The sequence below is a fragment of the Lepisma saccharinum genome, unplaced genomic scaffold, assembly GCF_977018435.1.
Source record: "Lepisma saccharinum unplaced genomic scaffold, izLepSacc3.1 HAP1_SCAFFOLD_50, whole genome shotgun sequence".
NCBI classification, from domain to species: Eukaryota; Metazoa; Arthropoda; class Insecta; order Zygentoma; family Lepismatidae; genus Lepisma; species Lepisma saccharinum.
In genome coordinates this window covers 322,046-344,250 of record NW_028142905.1, presented here as the reverse complement: position 1 = coordinate 344,250, position 22,205 = coordinate 322,046, and the positions used below count along the sequence as shown (strand labels likewise).

At 38.0% G+C, this 22,205-nt stretch overlaps 1 protein-coding gene across 4 annotated transcripts in view; it reads right to left on the bottom strand.

The window, feature by feature from the left end:
• LOC145982287 (uncharacterized) overlaps positions 1-22,205 on the bottom strand; it is a 107,771-nt gene that overhangs the window by 35,857 nt on the left and 49,709 nt on the right. Inside the window, exon 1 of one of the 4 annotated variants that reach the window (XM_083115856.1) lies at positions 12,841-12,951. The exons of the other annotated variants lie outside the window; for them this stretch is intronic. The gene's annotated coding sequence lies outside the window, so the exon portion shown is untranslated. Of the gene's footprint in view, positions 1-12,840; positions 12,952-22,205 lie in introns of those variants that run through there. 4 annotated transcript variants of the gene reach the window in all.

The window sequence follows — 22,205 nt, the reverse complement described above, 5'->3', positions numbered from 1 at the left end:
GGTCTAACCTAGCCTAAAGCAAGGAGCTGGCAACTTTGCTTGAGGCTCGCCTTAATGGATTTCTCTCGTAAGGCATAAGCTCTATTTTCTTACAGTCTTGCCAATATTTTACTCGAAAAAATCACCAAGGTTTTTTTTTTTGGTCTAACCTAGCCTAAAGCAAGGAGCTGGCAACCTTGCTTGAGGCTTGCCTTACAGTGCATAAAGCAAAGTTGGCAACCTACTGGTATTTTTGCCATAGCCTTTTACAAAAAAGAGAGAGGAGAGAGAGAGGGAAGAGTTAAACAACCGACAATGCTGCCAACACTTGCCCACAGTTTTTTTTTCTTGGTCTAACCTAACCTAAAGCAAGGAGCTGGCAATTTTACTTAAGACTTGCGTTACAGTGCATAAAGCAATTTTTGCCAACCTACTGGTATTTTTGCCATAACTTTTTACAAAAAAGAGAGAGAAGAGAGAGAGGGAAGAGTTAAACAACCGACAGCTGCCAACACCCACCTACAGCTTTTTTTTGGTCTAACCTAGCCTCAAGCAAGGAGCTGGCAATTTTGCTTGAGGCTTGCCTTACAGTGCATAAAGCAATTTTTGCCAACCTGCACACACTAAACAAGGAGAGCCGGCAACAAACACGCACTGCCGTAAAAGAGAGAGAGATGGGTGGATGGCAACACAGTATGTGTGTGCGTGTGTGCGTATAATATGTAGCATTATTAACTGGAGAGTGTTGGCAAACCACCTGCAACTAAAAAAATAGAGATGCCAACGTTACTGTAAGATGAAGAGAGAGAGAGACCTATAGCTGGCAACAGTGGTGAGCGAATGCATCTTATCGTAATTTTCCAACTCCGGCAATGTTTGTATATCGTGATTTTTGTAAACCTCTCTCGGGGGAACGATATACCACACATGCGCACGCGCGTGCTTTTTATTATTTCCGTATTGTGACCCAAACAAACAAATAATAATTGTTATTTTTTAGGATATCTGGCCCCTATAACCTCGCCAGGGTGCGTGGTGCCCAACCAAAAATGTAAAGGTTTTCCCGTACGGCTTTTGAACGTAAAATTGATTGACGTGGGGGCGAATTTCTTCGGGGGTGTTCTGTTTGGTGTTTATTTTGAGCAGTTTGCCCGGCGGCAAAGTTTTATTATTTTTAAATTTTTTGATTTTTTTTACGCAAGGCCATAATCTTACGTATGCACGTGATATTAAACGTGTCCTATGAGAAATACACGTGAAGATCAGCTTCCGTGCAGCCGGTGTGGGATTCGTGATGCCGCAATAAACATCAACTTCCGTGCCGGGTGGGAAACACAAACATCGCTTGTTCTGCAACGCTTTGCTGAAATAGTAATGCGAGAGATGCAAGTTGAGTTTGTGTCCTCGAACCTGGTCTGCGCGCAACACGCTCTGGCAGCATGTTGAGACGATTGTTTGCACGAGTCTGTTTTTCAGAAACACACGTCTCTCACAAGCATCGAATCCTGGATGTTGTACTGCAACAGATCGTCTATCTTGTTTTTCTCGTAGAGCGTCTGCACGGTTTCGCCCTCGGGTATTATCTTCTCTCCCAGGTTGAAGTAGACCCAAATAGAGAGTTCACAAACCGAAAGTGGGGCTCGGTGGGGCATGCCTTAATGGTTTGTTTTTGTAAGGCATAAGCCCTATTTTCTTGCAGTGTTGCCAACATTTTACTCGAAAAAATCACCAAGGTTTTTTTCTTGGTCTAACCTAGCCTAAAGCAAGGAGCTGGCAACTTTGCTTGAGGCTTGCCTTACAGTGCATAAAGCAAGGTTGCCAACCTACTGGTATTTTTGCCATAGCTTTTTACAAAAAAGAGAGAGGAGAAAGAGAAAAAGGGAAGAGTTAAACAACTGACAGCCTACCTACAGCTTTTTTTTCTTGGTCTAACCTAACCTAAAGCAGGGAGCTGGCAACCTTGCTTGAGGCTTGCCTTACAGTGCATAAAGCAATTTTTGCCAACCTACACACACTAAACAAGGAGAGCCGGCAACAAACATGCACTGCCGTAAAAGAGAGAGATGGGTGGATGGCAACACAGTATGTGTGTGCGTGTGTGTGTATAATATGTAGCATTATTAACTAGAGAGTGTTGGCAAACCACCTGCAACTAAAAAAATAGAGATGCCAATGTTGCTGTAAGATGAAGAGAGAGAGAGACCTATAGCTGGCAACAATGGTGAGCGAATGCACCTTATCGTAATTTTCCAAGTCCCCGGGGGACCAAATGTTTATATATTGTGATTTTTGTAAACTTTTCTCGGGGGAATGATGTGCCACACGCGTGCGCGTGTTTTTTATTATTTCTGTATTGTGACGCAAACAAACAAATAATAATTGTTGTTTTTTTAGGATACCTGGCCTCTATAACCTCGCCAGGAGTGCGTGGTGCCCAACCAAAAAAAAAAAGTAAAGGTTCTAACGGCCGCGGTTAGATAACTACATACCTCTGTAGAGTTTCACGTGTTTTTTTTTTTTCTTAAAAAATCCTATGGGATACCTCTGTTTATCAAAAATTCGAGATATATTTGCAATTTAATGCTGTGGACTTGGAAAATTTTCGATTGACGAAAAAAATTGGTTCTATGACGACCTATGTTTATTTTGGTATGGGAGGACAGAGGACACCGAGATTCGACCGACACACTAAACCCGACCTCTCTACGCGTACTCTACGTCACCAAAAAAAATATCTCCTCTTGTCGATAAGTCGTCACGTTGTAATCAAAGGGTCCCGGGTTCGATACCTACTGGATTCCGATTCTATTTTAAACTGTACGCCCAGTCCCCCGATTAACCTATTTGTGCATAGAGTAAACTTAAAAAGTCGGTCAATTATTGTCGCGATTAAGGATTAAAAAAAAAAAAGAGGGGTGGGTGAAGTTAGATTCAAAGAGAATGCCACGTGATCACTTTGATTCAATAGCTCCGTCTAGTTTGCTGCACTTTTTGACTGCACTCACGCGTCTAGTTGGTTACACGGTGCAACCTACCTTGTTGATTTTGGGTGTCATGTAGTGTATTTGGTGTCTGCACCACGTCTTGGAGAGGTGTAATATGTGGTGTGGTGTATGACCACGTGGTGAGTGGTTAACTAATCAAATGAACGTTTAAAGCAGCAGACAGGTATTTGTTGAATCTTCTGAACTTGAACACCGCTATTCGTCTACTTGGTTGAATGTTATTTTCTTTCACCAGCCTGACACCGGGATACACCTGCACTGCATCTAATGTCAAAGAAGTGCAGCGTACTAGACGAGGATATTAAATTGCTCTGTTGTAAATGAGATGCATGATGTTCTCTCGTAAGTTGTTAATATGAATTGATGTTACTGTGAAAAAACTGAAGGCAGAATAATGCCAACGCTATCTGGACTCGCTTAGTTAATTCAAGATAGTCGCGACAAACGTAAACGGGCTGTGCAGGACTTGGAAAATTTTTTCGATTGATGAAAATTTGGTTCTATGATGATGACCTATACTAAATTTTTGGTATGGGAGGACAGAGGATACCGAGACTCGACCAACACACTAAACCCCAGACCTCTCTATGGCTACATGTTCGGAAGTTACGAGTGATTAAAAGTTTTGGGAGGGTGTGTGCAAACATCCCTTACTCTTGAACTCAGGACCACCAAACTTTGGCATACATACGCTACATCCCCAAAATCGACAAGGGGGGGTGTTTGGGGGGGGATTTTTCGATTTATTTTCGCGCAATATCTCACTGTTTTCGAGTTATTTGCAATTTTTAATGCTGGACTTGGAAAATTTTCGACAGAGGGGGGGGGGGTTCAACTATGATAACCTATGTTTATTTTGTTAGGAGCCAATGCTAGCGCATGTCTCTACGATGATCCTATCGAAAAGAAATTGACAATTGGCCCACCCTTGACCTCCAAATTTCGTACACGTACTCTACATCACCAAAATCGACAAGGGGGTCGACCCCATTTTCTGCACAACTCTGACGTGTACGTCCTGTTTCGCGAAGAGTCGACAACCTTCCACAGCTGTTTGTATTATATTACATCAGATATTATATTGCATGAGTGAGTTGGCTGTGTGTATAAAGACTAGTTTCAGACATGGACGCGAATATAATGCCATGATAATTAGCTGCTGTCCAAAGTTATTGCATAACTTAAAATATTTATATATAAAAAAGGATATTTATTGTACTGTGCTTTCTAGCGAAGGTATTATTGTAAACGATATTGTTTGTAAATGTGGAAAGTTAGAAGCTCAGTCCCCGACCTATCAATGATAAAAAATTTCATCACGGACAACAACCAAAAAAAAAAAGGGTGTGCACGTTACAAAAGCATTGTCATATGGACTGACGATTATTATTTTTTTTTTAAAAAAAAACAGACCTAGTTACGATGGGTTATAACCTGTGCTGTCTTGCAATTGTTTTTGCTTATTTCAATGTCAGCGAGCGTGATATGAAACATGCATGCGAAGAAGGGAGGGAGATCATAACAAAATAATTCACACTTCGATTTTATTACTTTCGCTAGTCATGTTTCACCTCCTATCTAGAAGGATACTGGACGCTACTTTATTTGAAGATGGCTAGAAGCGAGGGAAGGAGAGAAATGTTACTTTTTACCTTTTTGCCTGTGTGTGACGAAAATAGTTTTACATGCATACGGCTGTATCGTGATCTGCTTGAATTATTATTACGTCTGTGAGTTTTCAGTATTGCTGAATATATTTACATATCAACCAACGGTTATGAATTGCGTAGAAATTGGCTTTTGTTAACGGTCCAGTGGCGAAGTTGGAAACAGAGAGCGGTCACATCAGACAGGTGCTCCTGGTATCTAAAGAAATGCCCCCTCTTACAGAAAAAAAAATGGAGTGTTAGAAAGGAAAGATGTTATACCCGAATGAACGGGGAGTCTCGAGCATCTTCCAATCCTCATCTTCGCGTTCAGCTAACGAGGAAAAAAAAGAAACTTTACATATGGGGGACTCAACAGCTGCTGTACGGTATTGTCCATGGATGTTAAAACTTTTGTTTTTTTTCTGAATAGACGGACATATCAGTGTTGCAATCTCCAGATGAGACCGGAGCTTATTATTATTATTATTATTTTGGACAAGGGGGATCAGATCAATGTATGGACTAAAACTTTTTTTTACATCAAAATAAAACAGAGGATTTTTTACTCCACTGCTTACTTATTATTGTAAAGAATGAGGTGCTGCGTCTTATTGTATAGTCTTCCAACAGCACACCTCGGGGGCGTAAATTTCTGCTTCTTCATGTATGCAAAATGCACTTAACTTCTGTTGTGAAGCGAATGGAGAGTTTGTTTTGCTGCTGTGATTAAATACTAAACCAAAATCTTATTACATAACTTTGAAGTATATTTGTTAATACGATCTATATTATATCATCGCTATAGGTGGTCCATATTATGCGCAGGAGAATTTTTAAAAAATGTCTTGTTTCTCGAACCTGTGACCTGCAGATTTGCTTTTGCTGGCAACAGAAACAGAAAATGGCACTATGTTATTCTATACTGATACAGGTGTACTGTAATCATAACAATTTTCTAGTAACAAAACAACAACTATGTCGGAAAGAAATTGTGGGGTCTTATTAACTACTTCACATCTGTACCCGCACAACTCATCGACTACAAAGCAACAATGTTAGGAAGTGTGTGCATGGTCCCAAAAATACAAATTTAAAATCACTAATGAGACATGAACTCCCTTCACTGGTGTGTATTTGAATATGTGAAAATGAGGTATTTTGAATAACCACAAAAAAGCTTGCAACGGTATAGAGAAGGGTCACAACTTCAAACTTTAGACGATTTTTTGTTAATCTGCAAAGGACCAGGGCGTACGGTAAATTGATTTTATTGAAAAGTATGCAGAAGCAGTGTTGGAAGCAGTTTGAAGACTGAAACGGCTATGGAAGGACACTTATTATAATGTTAATATTTCAGTATAATGTTTTCAGAATTGCTTTTCGATAATGTTCGGTACTTAATTTAATCAATTGTTAGACAAAACACACATTCGAATTCAAGGACGGAAAATATGAACAGCGAATGAATGCTTTAGAGTAGATGTGATATTTAAAGGAGGTGATCATTTTTTTATTTTCTCAATTCAAAACAAAAATTCATGAATATTATTATAATTGAATGGTTGGTTAGGTGCTCGGTTTACCTTGTCCCTCCGAACGAAAGATGGAATGTATACAAGCCTGTGCCTCCTAAGTTTATCGCGGCTATGAGGATGAATCGCGAAATGAAACGAACTGGAAACTTTCAATATATATATATTTTTTATAACATGCTTCACTAAGGAGGTCAAATGACAAGTTGGATTGCTATCTTTTTTATAATTTGTTAAATTTTATTACGAACGAGGAAAGAATGCATGGCACTTAATGCTGTAATGTTATTGATTAGATCATTGTTTATCTTGTCCGCATCGATTAATCTTCTTATGTTCTTCTTTTTCGTTTTCTCGTCGCGTCCATCTCTTCTGTTATCACAATCGAGACTTCTAGATTATCATTTCTTCTCCCTGCAATTTTAGAAATGTAATTTTTCATGATCATCCAGCGAACGCCTGAGACATTTCAGCAAAATGTCGATTATTCAATGGATGTTGTAAGGTTCCATGTTTTTTTTTTTTCACTATCTCTTGTTTGGTCGATTTTGAATTTGGGAGTTATTTTTTTTTATTTTGCCTTTCGCGACATGTTCGACTAATCGTGACAATACGTTTCAACCTTTCTGCATAAACGTTGAAACGTTTCAACGAACGTTCTCCCTGCACTAATCACTAATGTGATATGAACTTTTTTACTTGTGTGTATTTGAATATGAAAGTGAGGTATTTTGAATAATTGAGGGGGACAATCACAAGTAAGCTTGCAATGGTATTGGGAGGTGTCACGAGTTCAAATTTTAGACGATTTCTGTTAATCTGCTAAGGCGATATCAGTACGAAAAAATTTGTAAAAAAGAAGAGGCTAATGGCAACGATGAGGATGAATAATGATAATTATGATGAAATTGATGTGTGGCACTTAGAAAACAAAAACTTCAAAGTGTATTGCACCAACAGCTACAATTGTCCCCCTCCCCCCCCAAAAATACAAGGCAGTTAACAGAGGTGTGTATATTTGTTGGTTTACGAGTCTGAGGGCTTAAGTTAGTATATTCACTATAGCTATACATATTAAAAAAATGAAATAACCTGAGCAATAAAATATAACAATACCGATTCTGGCTTTTTGTCGGATGACGTAGTGGTAACGTTTGTTGCAATCACACCTCTGATGGTGTATAAAACTTAAATGTTTTGCATAACATGAAATATTGTTAATGGGAATGTGTTGTTTCTAATGTTAAATATAGAAAGCAGATAACAAGAAAAAAGGAAAAAAAGAAATAATGTTGCAGGTAGATACGGAACCTCAGCCCAAACACATATATGATCAGACAGGATGTCAACGATGCATTCATAACTAACATGTGATTATTCAAAAATTGAAATAGTACAGTGGGAAACAACTAACTAACTAACTCTCTATGTTTTTTTTTTTAAACCGGCACGAATGAGAAAGGAATAAAGGAGATTTTTACAGGAATCTTGTTGGGAAACCTGATGGTAAAGGACCAAAACGAACATGGAGATGAATCTAAAAGAAATCTGTAAAGATTGGAATAGAATATATATAAATTTTGCTCAGGATAAGTACAAATTGAACTGTAACTACGAATTTTCAGAATCAAGAGTTTAAATTAATTAATATTTAATATAATGAAGGTAGTAATATAGTATTCTTATTGAGAAGAGAATTTCTACAAAACTTATTTTTCCTCGTACGTTTACTAATAGCAGTTACATTTGACATGTTTGACTAATCGCGAATCAACGTACGGAAGCCGTTGGAAGCAGTTTGAAGACTGAAATGGCTATGGAAGGACACTTATTAATGTTAATATCTTAGTATAATGTTTTGAGAATTGCTTCTCGATAATGTTTGGTATATAATTTAATCTGTTGTTAGATAAAATACATAATTATCAGAATTTAAGGATGGAAAATATGAAGAGCGAATGAATGATACATTTGACTAATCGTGAAGATAAGTATCACAGTACGTTTTATCGTTTCTTATATAAACGTTGAAACGTTTAAGAACGTATAAGAACGTTTACTGAACGTCTTAATCGTTTGGGGCAATTTTGTCCCCGGCACTTGCGCCGTGGCATGTTGCAGACAGTTTCCATTTCAACAAATGCTTGGCACATGCAGCGTCGCATGCCGCGCGCCATGTTGCGCGGCAAATTTGTGGTAATGGAAACGGGGCTTTACATAGTTTTTTACCGGTCAACTACAGTGCGGGGAAGGAACAATTGATGCTACTTCCTGACTACATTTGTTACCAGTAGCTGTATTGCTCCCTGGCTGAAGTACGAGAAAAATGAGTAACAAAAACAAAAATACAACATTTGACGAATGGCAGCTATTTATTTTTACCGTACCTAACCAAAGGGTGTAGGTACAGGGAAATTGAAAATGTTAAGTATATGTAAGCGTACCGTGGGTGACGCAATAAAACGTAATGAAAAGGAAAATGAGGTAGATTCCGTATCTCAGAAAATTCAACCAACAGAAATAGGAGAAAAAAATGAACGAGCTTCAGTATAAAAAATCAAGACCCTTTCCTCATCCCCACCCCCTTTCCAAACCAAGGGCTCCGGAAGCAGCTGTGCAACTTGGAGTAGGCACTGGGACAGCTGTACGGTTCGGTAGCGTTTCGTCCGAGTTGTAGTTTGTCCGAAAGCGAAATTCGTAGAAACATGCTACAGTTCGTCCGCGACGGTTTAATGAGTTGCGTTTCGTCCGAGCCTGGCTGATGATGAGTCACACCTTGACTAACCGGTGGCAGCGGTGGAATTGGTGACAAGGATACCTCAGTTTACAACTTTTAAAACTACATTGCATAGACAGCGGAGTGCAGCGCAGGGAGTGCAGACTGAGACAAATTGTCGAGAGAGAGGTCCCGGGTTCGATACCCGGTAGAGGCACAAGTGGTTCGGATCCAACTTTAAACTGTAGGTCCATTCCTGATTAGCCTTAATGTGCATAAAGTGGACTTAAAACAACAAATCAAATCAAATAAAAACAAATCGTCGAGAGGAAGTGAACTTGGATCTATTTAGTCATGGCAGATGGCAACACTTTCTTACTATCTGACAAGTATGAAGGTGAGATTTGCAATTTCCAGAGGGAAATAAATATTAAAACAACAAAAAAAATTCTTGGATGGAGCATTTAAGAGTGTTAGCAAGAGTTTGCTTCATTAAACACTATTAGGATGGTAGCCCTTGGACGAAACGCTACTTGGTCAGGTAACCGTAAGCTGCCTGTTCCTCGAATTCAGACGCGATACGCTACGCCACGTGCTGTACACCCGAAATGGTAATCTGGTGGTTCAGAAAGCGAAGATGAGTATGAGCGACGAATGCTGAAACTGATGAAGGGACACTCAAAGAGAATACTCATGTGCAGGTCGGGATTCGAAACCTGGACCCCTGGTGTCGTAGCGCGCTGTGCTAACCACTCTGCCACGTAATATTTTTTTTTATTTACTCATTTTTAGCTACTTTCTTTCAACGTTGTTGAAACGTTTCAGTAAACGTTCTTATACGTTCTTAAACGTTTCAACGTTTATATAAGAAACGATAAAACGTACTGTGATACTTATCTTCACGATTAGTCAAATGTATCATTCATTCGCTCTTCATATTTTCCATCCTTAAATTCTGATAATTATGTATTTTATCTAACAACAGATTAAATTATATACCAAACATTATCGAGAAGCAATTCTCAAAACATTATACTAAGATATTAACATTATAGTAATAAGTGTCCTTCCATAGCCATTTCAGTCTTCAAACTGCTTCCAACGGCTTCCGTACGTTGATTCGCGATTAGTCAAACATGTCAAATGTAACTGCTATTAGTAAACGTACGAGGAAAAATAAGTTTTGTAGAAATTCTCTTCTCAATAAGAATACTATATTACTACCTTCATTATATTAAATATTAATTAATTTAAACTCTTGATTCTGAAAATTCGTAGTTACAGTTCAATTTGTACTTATCCTGAGCAAAATTTATATATATTCTATTCCAATCTTTACAGATTTCTTTTAGATTCATCTCCATGTTCGTTTTGGTCCTTTACCATCAGGTTTCCCAACAAGATTCCTGTAAAAATCTCCTTTATTCCTTTCTCATTCGTGCCGGTTTAAAAAAAAAAAAACATAGAGAGTTAGTTAGTTAGTTGTTTCCCACTGTACTATTTCAATTTTTGAATAATCACATGTTAGTTATGAATGCATCGTTGACATCCTGTCTGATCATATATGTGTTTGGGCTGAGGTTCCGTATCTACCTGCAACATTATTTCTTTTTTCCTTTTTTCTTGTTATCTGCTTTCTATATTTAACATTAGAAACAACACATTCCCATTAACAATATTTCATGTTATGCAAAACATTTAAGTTTTATACACCATCAGAGGTGTGATTGCAACAAACGTTACCACTACGTCATCCGACAAAAAGCCAGAATCGGTATTGTTATATTTTATTGCTCAGGTTATATCATTTTTTTAATATGTATAGCTATAGTGAATATACTAACTTAAGCCCTCAGACTCGTAAACCAACAAATATACACACCTCTGTTAACTGCCTTGTATTTTGGGGAGAGGGGGACAATTGTAGCTGTTGGTGCAATACACTTTGAAGTTTTTGTTTTCTAAGTGCCACACATCAATTTCATCATAATTATCATTATTCATCCTCATCGTTGCCATTAGCCTCTTCTTTTTTACAAATTTTTTCGTACTGATATCGCCTTAGCAGATTAACAGAAATCGTCTAAAATTTGAACTCGTGACACCTCCCAATACCATTGCAAGCTTACTTGTGATTGTCCTCCTCAATTATTCAAAATACCTCACTTTCATATTCAAATACACACAAGTAAAAAAGTTCATATCACATTAGTGATTTTAAATTTTATTCTTGGGGCCACTTTCTAACATTGTTGCCTGATATTAAAATAAACGAAAACACTCTGCTATGCTTAATAAAAAAACAACATCTATTCATTGCCAGATTGTACAACTGTATAGGTCGAGGTTCATAAGCCTCATCCATCTTATTCTAGGGACTGCATATTTTGTATACAGTTTTTGTAGTGGAATCAAAACACAGGTTGTTAAGAATATCGTCAGTAAATATGAGAATTCTTGCTGTGAAATTTCTATGCTGTTTAACCTAATAGAATTCGAATCTCTGAGAGAGCCAAGTACTAAGTTTTAGCATTCCATATTAGCAAAACCTTTATACGTACGTATTTATAACCTCAATTTACTAATCAAAAAATCCCCCTTAACCAACCAATTAGCACATTTATATGACCTTCTATAGAGGAAAAAGACATGACATTTCCGAGCCGGTATTATTAATGTGACATTCTTAACAGGTTAATGCATCAATCTTTAAACAAACACTTAGGAATGTTTGAAATTCAAACAATTCTTGTGACAAAAAACAAATAATTAGGAAATTCTTTTTAACCAAACAATCAACACAAATCTCTCTTTTTTATAGAGAAAAAGGGGGGGGAGCATAACATTCCTGAGACAGTAATAGTGAACACTGTCGTTTGAAATTAGAAGAAGATTAATCACACGAGCATCATCATCGTCGACATCGCTTATCCTGACGGGATGCACGACATGTTTATCCAACGTATAGGAATACACGTTGATAATTAAGCGTTTTCCTTCTGCATCTCGTGCTCGTGTTTCGAATTTTGATGTATCAGAAATAGTCACCGGGTATTCGATGCCACTTTCAAAACTCGGACTCGTATTGTTTGTAATATCCAACCCACTGTGGATTATTTTTGCAATAAACAGGATGCAGTGCAGCCAATATACACCAAAAAAGAAACACTTGTTATCGCTGTTCTGTATATTTAACACAGCCCTCTTGTGTTGAATGTTCGGTGGAAAAGGCATAAGCTAAGTACGTGTTGCTAGAAGGCCTTCGTCGTTGCAAGTCATCCATAACCCATTCACTAAGAAATAAGAAAAAAAATATTGACGTATTGAAAAAAAAAAGTTGACTTGTTCACCGAGTTCACAGATGTTTACTCATTGATGACTCCGTTGTTGTCGTCTATCAAAAAAACCTAAGTACGTTGGAAACAGTGAGAAAAATTATCGAAAAATCTCCCACCTTGTCGATTTTTTTTTGGTGACTGTAGGTCCAGTTTCGATTAGCCTTACTGTGTATAAAGTAGACATAAAAAAACAAATCCAAACCAGAGTATCAACAAATTAAAAAAAATAAAATTTCCCCCCTGTGTACTTGTATAATTTAAAACACCAAGTTCGATACCCGGCGGATCCCACTGTAGGTCAAGTTTCGATTAACATTACTGTGCATTAAATAGACTTAAAACAACAAATCCAACCCAGAGTACACGCGTCAATACCATCCACCATGAGTAAACTAACATGATCATAATCATCATCCCCTTCCCCTCCCTCCGATTGTTACCTCGCTTTTATGTTATTCGCGATGAAGAATAGTTTTTTCAAGCACACGTTATGTATGCTCATATTTTTTTTGTTTAGCGTAAATTTCGATGTTTAATCAAAACACCACTTCCTGTTCACTAACGCAACTCGCAATTATTACACACACATGCAAGAGAAATAACAAAAAAAACAAAACTTACCTACAAAAAGCTGCTAGCAATTTAACACACACAAAACGGTTGTATAATCGCGTGCGGACGTTCCGCCCGGCACAAAAGTTGATGTTTATCGCGGCATTACGAATCCAACCGGTTGTACGGAAGCTGATCTTCACATATATTTCTGACGGGACACGCTCAATGCCAAGTGCATCCGCAAGATCATGGCCTTGCGTAAAAAAAATAAAAAAAGTCAAGAATTGCAAGGAGAAGAAGACCTTGCCGCCGGGCAAACTGCTCGAAATAGACGCAAAACAAAACACAGCGAAGTTGATGATGAACAGCATGTACGGTCAGATGAACCAATTTTACGTTCGAAGGCCGTACGGAAACGCAGCCGTTAGAGAACCTTTACTTTTTTGGTTGGGCACCACGCACCCCTGGCGAGGTTATATAGGGGCCAGAGATCCTAAAAAAAACAACAATTATTATTTTGTTTGTTTGCTTGCGTCACAATACAGGCGCGCACGCGTGTGTGTATGTGTGTGGCATATCGTTCCCGAGAGAGGTTTACAAAGGTCACAATATATAAACATGGCCCCCCGGACTTGGATAAAAAAAATTATGATAAGGTACATTCATTTACTCATCACGCTGTGTCAGCGTAATAAATAAGGCGCGGAACATAGAGAAAAAATGTGTTTTTTTTTGTTGTTTTTTTGAGGTTTTGGTGCTGTTTTCTTCGCTGTGAAACATCGTCAGCGTAATAAATAAGGCGCGGAACGTGGAGAGAAACCTTGGTGATTTTTTTCGAGTAAGGTGTTGGCAACACTGCGAGAAAATAAGGTTTATGCCTTACAAGAGCAAACCATTAAGGCGAGCCTCACCGAGCCTCACTTTCGGTTTGTGAACTCTCCATTTGGGTCTAATGTGAATAGCCAGAAATGCTGCCCCCCAGTCATCCATCTCTCTTACAACAGCGTGTGTGTGTTGGCAACTCTCTCTAGTTGCAGGTTTTTTTTTTAGTTAACTCGTAATCCCCGTCAAAAACTACAGTAACATCATAATGTCATATTGCACAGAAGAGGGAGGACATCGCTCATCACTGTTGCCAGCCATAAATCTCTCTCTCTCTCTTCATCTTACAGCAAAGTTGGCATCTCTATTTTTTTTAGTTGTAAGTAAATTGCCAACACACTCTAGTTAATAATGCTACATATTATACGCACACACATACTATATTACCATCCACCCATCTCTCTCTCTTTTACGACAGTGCGTGTTTGTTGCCGGCTCTCCTTGTTTAGTGTGTGTAGGTTGGCAAAAATTGCTTTATGCACTGTAAGGCAAGCCTCAAGCAAAGTTGCCAGCTCCTTGCTTTAGGCTAGGTTAGACCAAGCTGTAGGTGAGTGTTGGCAGCTGTCGGTTGTTTAACTCTTCCCTCTCTCTCTCCTCTCTCTTTTTTGTAAAAGGTTATGGCAAAAATACCAGTAGGTTGGCAAAAATTGCTTTATGCACTGTAAGGCAAGCCTCAAGCAAAGTTGCCAGCTCCTTGCTTTAGGTTAGGTTAGACCAAGAAAAAAAAAAGCTGTAGGTGGGTGTTGGCAGCTGTCGGTTGTTTAACTCTTCCCTCTCTCTCTCTCTCCTCTCTCTTTTTTTTGTAAAAGGCTATGGCAAAAGTACCAGTAGGTTGGCAACTTTGCTTTATGCACTGTAAGGCAAGCCTCAAGCTAGGTTGCCAGCTTCTTGCTTTATGCACTGTAAGGCAAGCCTCAAGCAAGGTTGCCAGCTCCTTGCTTTAGGCTAGGTTAGACCCAAAAAAAACCTTGGTGATTTTTTCGAGTAAAATATTGGCAACACTGCAAGAAAATAGAGCTTATGCCTTACAAGAGCAAACTATTAAGGCGAGCCTCAAGCAAGATTGCCAGCTCCTTGCTTTAGGCTAGGTTAGACCCAAAAAAAAACCTTGGTGATTTTTTCGAGTAAAATATTGGCAACACTACCAGAAAATAGAGCTTATGCCTTACAAGAGCAAACTATTAAGGCGAGCCTCAAGCAAGGTTGCCAGCTCCTTGCTTTAGGCTAGGTTAGACCCAAAAAAAAACCTTGGTGATTTTTTCGAGTAAGAAGCTGGCAACACTGCCAGAAAATGAGGCTCATGCCTTACGAGAGAAATCCATTAAGGCGAGCCTCACCGAGCCTCACTTTCTGTTGGTGAACTCCCCAACCTGCCTCATACATCAAGATGGCCGCCGACCGTGTGGGTGGCGTCAATGTAGTTCCCCCTTGGCCTGATAACGATTGGTCATCGCCTGTTGAAACGTTTCAGTAAACGTTCTTATACGTTCTTAAACGTTTCAACGTTTATATAAGAAACGATAAAACGTACTGTGATACTTATCTTCACGATTAGTCAAACGTATCATTCATTCGCTCTTCATATTTTCCATCCTTAAATTCTGATAATTATGTATTTTATCTAACAACAGATTAAATTATATACCAAACATTATCGAGAAGCAATTCTCAAAACATTATACTAAGATATTAACATTATAATAAGTGTCCTTCCATAGCCATTTCAGTCTTCAAACTGCTTCCAACGGTTTCCGTACGTTGATTCGCGATTAGTCAAACATGTCAAATGTAACTGCTATTAGTAAACGTACGAGGAAAAATAAGTTTTTTAGAAATTCTCTTCTCAATAAGAATACTATATTACTACCTTTATTATATTAAATATTAATTAATTAATTAATTCTCTAGCACTCTTGATTCTGAAAATTCGTAGTTACAGTTCAATTTGTACTTATCCTGAGCAAAATTTATATATATTCTATTCCAATCTTTACAGATTTCTTTTAGATTCATCTCCATGTTCGTTTTGGTCCTTTACCATCAGGTTTCCCAACAAGATTCCTGTAAAAATCTCCTTTATTCCTTTCTCATTCGTGCCGGTTTAAAAAAAAAACATAGAGAGTTAGTTAGTTAGTTGTTTCCCACTGTACTATTTCAATTTTTGAATAATCACATGTTAGTTATGAATGCATCGTTGACATCCTGTCTGATCATATATGTGTTTGGGCTGAGGTTCCGTATCTACCTGCAACATTATTTCTTTTTTTCCTTTTTTCTTGTTATCTGCTTTCTATATTTAACATTAGAAACAACACATTCCCATTAACAATATTTCATGTTATGCAAAACATTTAAGTTTTATACACCATCAGAGGTGTGATTGCAACAAACGTTACCACTACGTCATCCGACAAAAAGCCAGAATCGGTATTGTTATATTTTATTGCTCAGGTTATTTCATTTTTTTAATATGTATAGCTATAGTGAATATACTAACTTAAGCCCTCAGACTCGTAAACCAACAAATATACACACCTCTGTTAACTGCCTTGTATTTGGGGGGGGGGGAGGGGGACAATTGTAGCTGTTGGTGCAATACACTTTGAAGTTTTTGTTTTCTAAGTGCCACACATCAATTTCATCATAATTATCATTATTCATCCTCATCGTTGCCATTAGCCTCTTCTTTTTTACAAATTTTTTCGTACTGATATCGCCTTAGCAGATTAACAGAAATCGTCTAAAATTTGAACTCGTGACACCTCCCAATACCATTGCAAGCTTACTTGTGATTGTCCCCCTCAATTATTCAAAATACCTCACTTTCATATTCAAATACACACAAGTAAAAAAGTTCATATCACATTAGTGATTTTAAATTTTATTCTTGGGGCCACTTTCTAACATTGTTGCCTGATATTAAAATAAACGAAAACACTCTGCTATGCTTAATAAAAAAAAAAAAACATTCATTCATTGCCAGATTGTACAACTGTATAGGTCGAGGTTCATAAGCCTCATCCATCTTATTCTAGGGACTGCATATTTTGTATACAGTTTTTGTAGTGGAATCAAAACACAGGTTGTTAAGAATATCGTCAGTAAATATGAGAATTCTTGCTGTGAAATTTCTATGCTGTTTAACCTAATAGAATTCGAATCTCTGAGAGAGCCAAGTACTAAGTTTTAGCATTCCATATTAGCAAAACCTTTATACGTACGTATTTATAACCTCAATTTACTAATCAAAAAATCCCCCTTAACCAACCAATTAGCACATTTATATGACCTTCTATAGAGGAAAAAGACATGACATTTCCGAGCCGGTATTATTAATGTGACATTCTTAACAGGTTAATGCATCAATCTTTAAGCAAACACTTAGGAATGTTTGAAATTCAAACAATTCTTGTGACAAAAAACAAATAATTAGGAAATTCTTTTTAACCAAACAATCAACACAAATCTCTCTTTTTTATAGAGAAAAAGGGGGGGGAGCATAACATTCCTGAGACAGTAATAGTGAACACTGTCGTTTGAAATTAGAAGAAGATTAATCACACGAGCATCATCATCATCGTCGACATCGCTTATCCTGACGGGATGCACGACATGTTTATCCAACGTATAGGAATACACGTTGATAATTAAGCGTTTTCCTTCTGCATCTCGTGCTCGTGTTTCGAATTTTGATGTATCAGAAATAGTCACCGGGTATTCGATGCCACTTTCAAAACTCGGACTCGTATTGTTTGTAATATCCAACCCACTGTGGATTATTTTTGCAATAAACAGGATGCAGTGCAGCCAATATACACCAAAAAAGAAACACTTGTTATCGCTGTTCTGTATATTTAACACAGCCCTCTTGTGTTGAATGTTCGGTGAAAAAGCCATAAGCTAAGTACGTGTTGCTAGAAGGCCTTCGTCGTTGCAAGTCATCCATAACCCATTCACTAAGAAATAAGAAAAAAAATATTGACGTACTGAAAAAAAAAGTTGACTTGTTCACCGAGTTCACAGATGTTTACTCATTGATGACTCCGTTGTTGTCGTCTATCAAAAAAACCTAAGTACGTTGGAAACAGTGAGAAAAGTTATCGAAAAATCTCCCACCTTGTCGATTTTTTTTTTGGTGACTGTAGGTCCAGTTTCGATTAGCCTTACTGTGTATAAAGTAGACATAAAAAAACAAATCCAAACCAGAGTATCAACAAATTAAAAAAAATAAAATTTCCCCCCTGTGTACTTGAATAATTTAAAACACCAAGTTCGATACCCGGCGGATCCCACTGTAGGTCCAGTTTCGATTAACATTACTGTGCATAAAATAGACTTAAAACAACAAATCCAACCCAGAGTACACGCGTCAATACCATCCACCATGAGTAAACTAACATGATCATGATCATCATCCTCTTCCCCTCCCTCCAATTGTTACCTCGCTTTTATGTTATTCGCGATGAAGAATAGTTTTTTCAAGCGCACGTTATGTATGCTCATATTTTTTTTTTGTTTAGCGTAAATTTCGATGTTTAATCAAAACACCACTTCCTGTTCACTAACGCAACTCGCAATTATTACACACACATGCAAGAAAAATAACAAAAAAAAACAAAACTTACCTACAAAAAGCTGCTAGCAATTTAACACACACAAAACGGTTGTATAATCGCGTGCGGACGTTCCGCCCGGCACAAAAGTTGATGTTTATCGCGGCATTACGAATCCAACCGGTTGTACGGAAGCTGATCTTCACATATATTTCTCACGGGACACGCTCAATGCCACGTGCATCCGCAAGATCATGGCCTTGCGTAAAAAAAATCAAAAAAGTCAAGAATTGCAAGGAGAAGAAGACCTTGCCGCCGGGCAAACTGCTCGAAATAGACGCAAAACAAAACACAGCGAAGTTGATGATGAACAGCATGTACGGTCAGATGAACCAATTTTACGTTCGAAGGCCGTACGGAAACGCAGCCGTTAGAGAACCTTTACTTTTTTGGTTGGGCACCACGCACCCCTGGCGAGGTTATATAGGGGCCAGAGATCCTAAAAAAAACAACAATTATTATTTTGTTTGTTTGCTTGCGTCACAATACAGGCGCGCACGCGTGTGTGTATGTGTGTGGCATATCGTTCCCGAGAGAGGTTTACAAAGGTCACAATATATAAACATGGCCCCCCGGACTTGGATAAAAAAATTATGATAAGGTACATTCATTTACTCATCACGCTGTGTCAGCGTAATAAATAAGGCGCGGAACATAGAGAAAAAATGTGTTTTTTTTGAGGTTTTGGTGCTGTTTTCTTCGCTGTGAAACATCGTCAGCGTAATAAATAAGGCGCGGAACGTGGAGAGAAACCTTGGTGATTTTTTCGAGTAAGGTGTTGGCAACACTGCGAGAAAATAAGGTTTATGCCTTACAAGAGCAAACCATTAAGGCGAGCCTCACCGAGCCTCACTTTCGGTTTGTGAACTCTCCATTTGGGTCTACTGTGAATAGCCAGAAATGCTGCCCCCCAGTCATCCATCTCTCTTACAACAGCGTGTGTGTGTTGGCAACTCTCTCTAGTTGCAGGTTTTTTTTTAGTTAACTCGTAATCCCCGTCAAAAACTACAGTAACATCATAATGTCATATTGCACAGAAGAGGGAGGACATCGCTCACCACTGTTGCCAGCCATAAATCTCTCTCTCTCTCTTCATCTTACAGCAAAGTTGGCATCTCTATTTTCTTTAGTTGTAAGTAAATTGCCAACACACTCTAGTTAATAATGCTACATATTATACGCACACACGCACACACATACTATATTACCATCCACCCATCTCTCTCTCTTTTACGACAGTGCGTGTTTGTTGCCGGCTCTCCTTGTTTAGTGTGTGTAGGTTGGCAAAAATTGCTTTATGCACTGTAAGGCAAGCCTCAAGCAAAGTTGCCAGCTCCTTGCTTTAGGCTAGGTTAGACCAAGCTGTAGGTGAGTGTTGGCAGCTGTCGGTTGTTTAACTCTTCCCTCTCTCTCTCCTCTCTCTTTTTTGTAAAAGGTTATGGCAAAAATACCAGTAGGTTGGCAAAAATTGCTTTATGCACTGTAAGGCAAGCCTCAAGCAAAGTTGCCAGCTCCTTGCTTTAGGTTAGGTTAGACCAAGAAAAAAAAAAGCTGTAGGTGGGTGTTGGCAGCTGTCGGTTGTTTAACTCTTCCCTCTCTCTCTCTCCTCTCTCTTCTTTTTGTAAAAGGCTATGGCAAAAGTACCAGTAGGTTGGCAACTTTGCTTTATGCACTGTAAGGCAAGCCTCAAGCAAGGTTGCCAGCTTCTTGCTTTATGCACTGTAAGGCAAGCCTCAAGCAAGGTTGCCAGCTCCTTGCTTTAGGCTAGGTTAAACCCAAAAAAAACCTTGGTGATTTTTTCGAGTAAAATATTGGCAACACTGCAAGAAAATAGAGCTTATGCCTTACAAGAGCAAACTATTAAGGCGAGCCTCAAGCAAGATTGCCAGCTCCTTGCTTTAGGCTAGGTTAGACCCAAAAAAAACCTTGGTGATTTTTTCGAGTAAGAAGCTGGCAACACTGCCAGAAAATGAGGCTCATGCCTTACGAGAGAAATCCATTAAGGCGAGCCTCACCGAGCCTCACTTTCTGTTGGTGAACTCCCCAACCTGCCTCATACATCAAGATGGCCGCCGACCGTGTGGGTGGCGTCAATGTGGTTCCCCCTTGGCCTGATAACGATTGGTCATCGCCTGTTGAAACGTTTCAGTAAACGTTCTTATACGTTCTTAAACGTTTCAACGTTTATACAAGAAACGATAAAACGTACTGTGATACTTATCTTCACGATTAGTCAAACGTATCATTCATTCGCTCTTCATATTTTCCATCCTTAAATTCTGATAATTATGTATTTTATCTAACAACAGATTAAATTATATACCAAACATTATCGAGAAGCAATTCTAAAAACATTATACTAAGATATTAACATTATAATAAGTGTCCTTCCATAGCCATTTCAGTCTTCAAACTGCTTCCAACGGCTTCCGTACGTTGATTCGCGATTAGTCAAACATGTCAAATGTAACTGCTATTAGTAAACGTACGAGGAAAAATAAGTTTTTTAGAAATTCTCTTCTCAATAAGAATACTATATTACTACCTTTATTATATTAAATATTAATTAATTAATTAATTCTCTAGCACTCTTGATTCTGAAAATTCGTAGTTACAGTTTACTGAGCAAAATTTATATATATTCTATTCCAATCTTTACAGATTTCTTTTAGATTCATCTCCATGTTCGTTTTGGTCCTTTACCATCAGGTTTCCCAACAAGATTCCTGTAAAAATCTCCTTTATTCCTTTCTCATTCGTGCCGGTTTAAAAAAAAACATAGAGAGTTAGTTAGTTAGTTGTTTCCCACTGTACTATTTCAATTTTTGAATAATCACATGTTAGTTATGAATGCATCGTTGACATCCTGTCTGATCATATATGTGTTTGGGCTGAGGTTCCGTATCTACCTGCAACATTATTTCTTTTTTTCCTTTTTTCTTGTTATCTGCTTTCTATATTTAACATTAGAAACAACACATTCCCATTAACAATATTTCATGTTATGCAAAACATTTAAGTTTTATACACCATCAGAGGTGTGATTGCAACAAACGTTACCACTACGTCATCCGACAAAAAGCCAGAATCGGTATTGTTATATTTTATTGCTCAGGTTATTTCATTTTTTTAATATGTATAGCTATAGTGAATATACTAACTTAAGCCCTCAGACTCGTAAACCAACAAATATACACACCTCTGTTAACTGCCTTGTATTTTGGGGGGGGGGAGGGGGACAATTGTAGCTGTTGGTGCAATACACTTTGAAGTTTTTGTTTTCTAAGTGCCACACATCAATTTCATCATAATTATCATTATTCATCCTCATCGTTGCCATTAGCCTCTTATTTTTTACAAATTTTTTCGTACTGATATCGCCTTAGCAGATTAACAGAAATCGTCTAAAATTTGAACTCGTGACACCTCCCAATACCATTGCAAGCTTACTTGTGATTGTCCCCCTCAATTATTCAAAATACCTCACTTTCATATTCAAATACACACAAGTAAAAAAGTTCATATCACATTAGTGATTTTAAATTTTATTCTTGGGGCCACTTTCTAACATTGTTGCCTGATATTAAAATAAACGAAAACACTCTGCTATGCTTAATAAAAAAACAACATCTATTCATTGCCAGATTGTACAACTTTATAGGTCGAGGTTCATAAGCCTCATCCATCTTATTCTAGGGACTGCATATTTTGTATACAGTTTTTGTAGTGGAATCAAAACACAGGTTGTTAAGAATATCGTCAGTAAATATGAGAATTCTTGCTGTGAAATTTCTATGCTGTTTAACCTAATAGAATTCGAATCTCTGAGAGAGCCAAGTACTAAGTTTTAGCATTCCATATTAGCAAAACCTTTATACGTACGTATTTATAACCTCAATTTACTAATCAAAAAATCCCCCTTAACCAACCAATTAG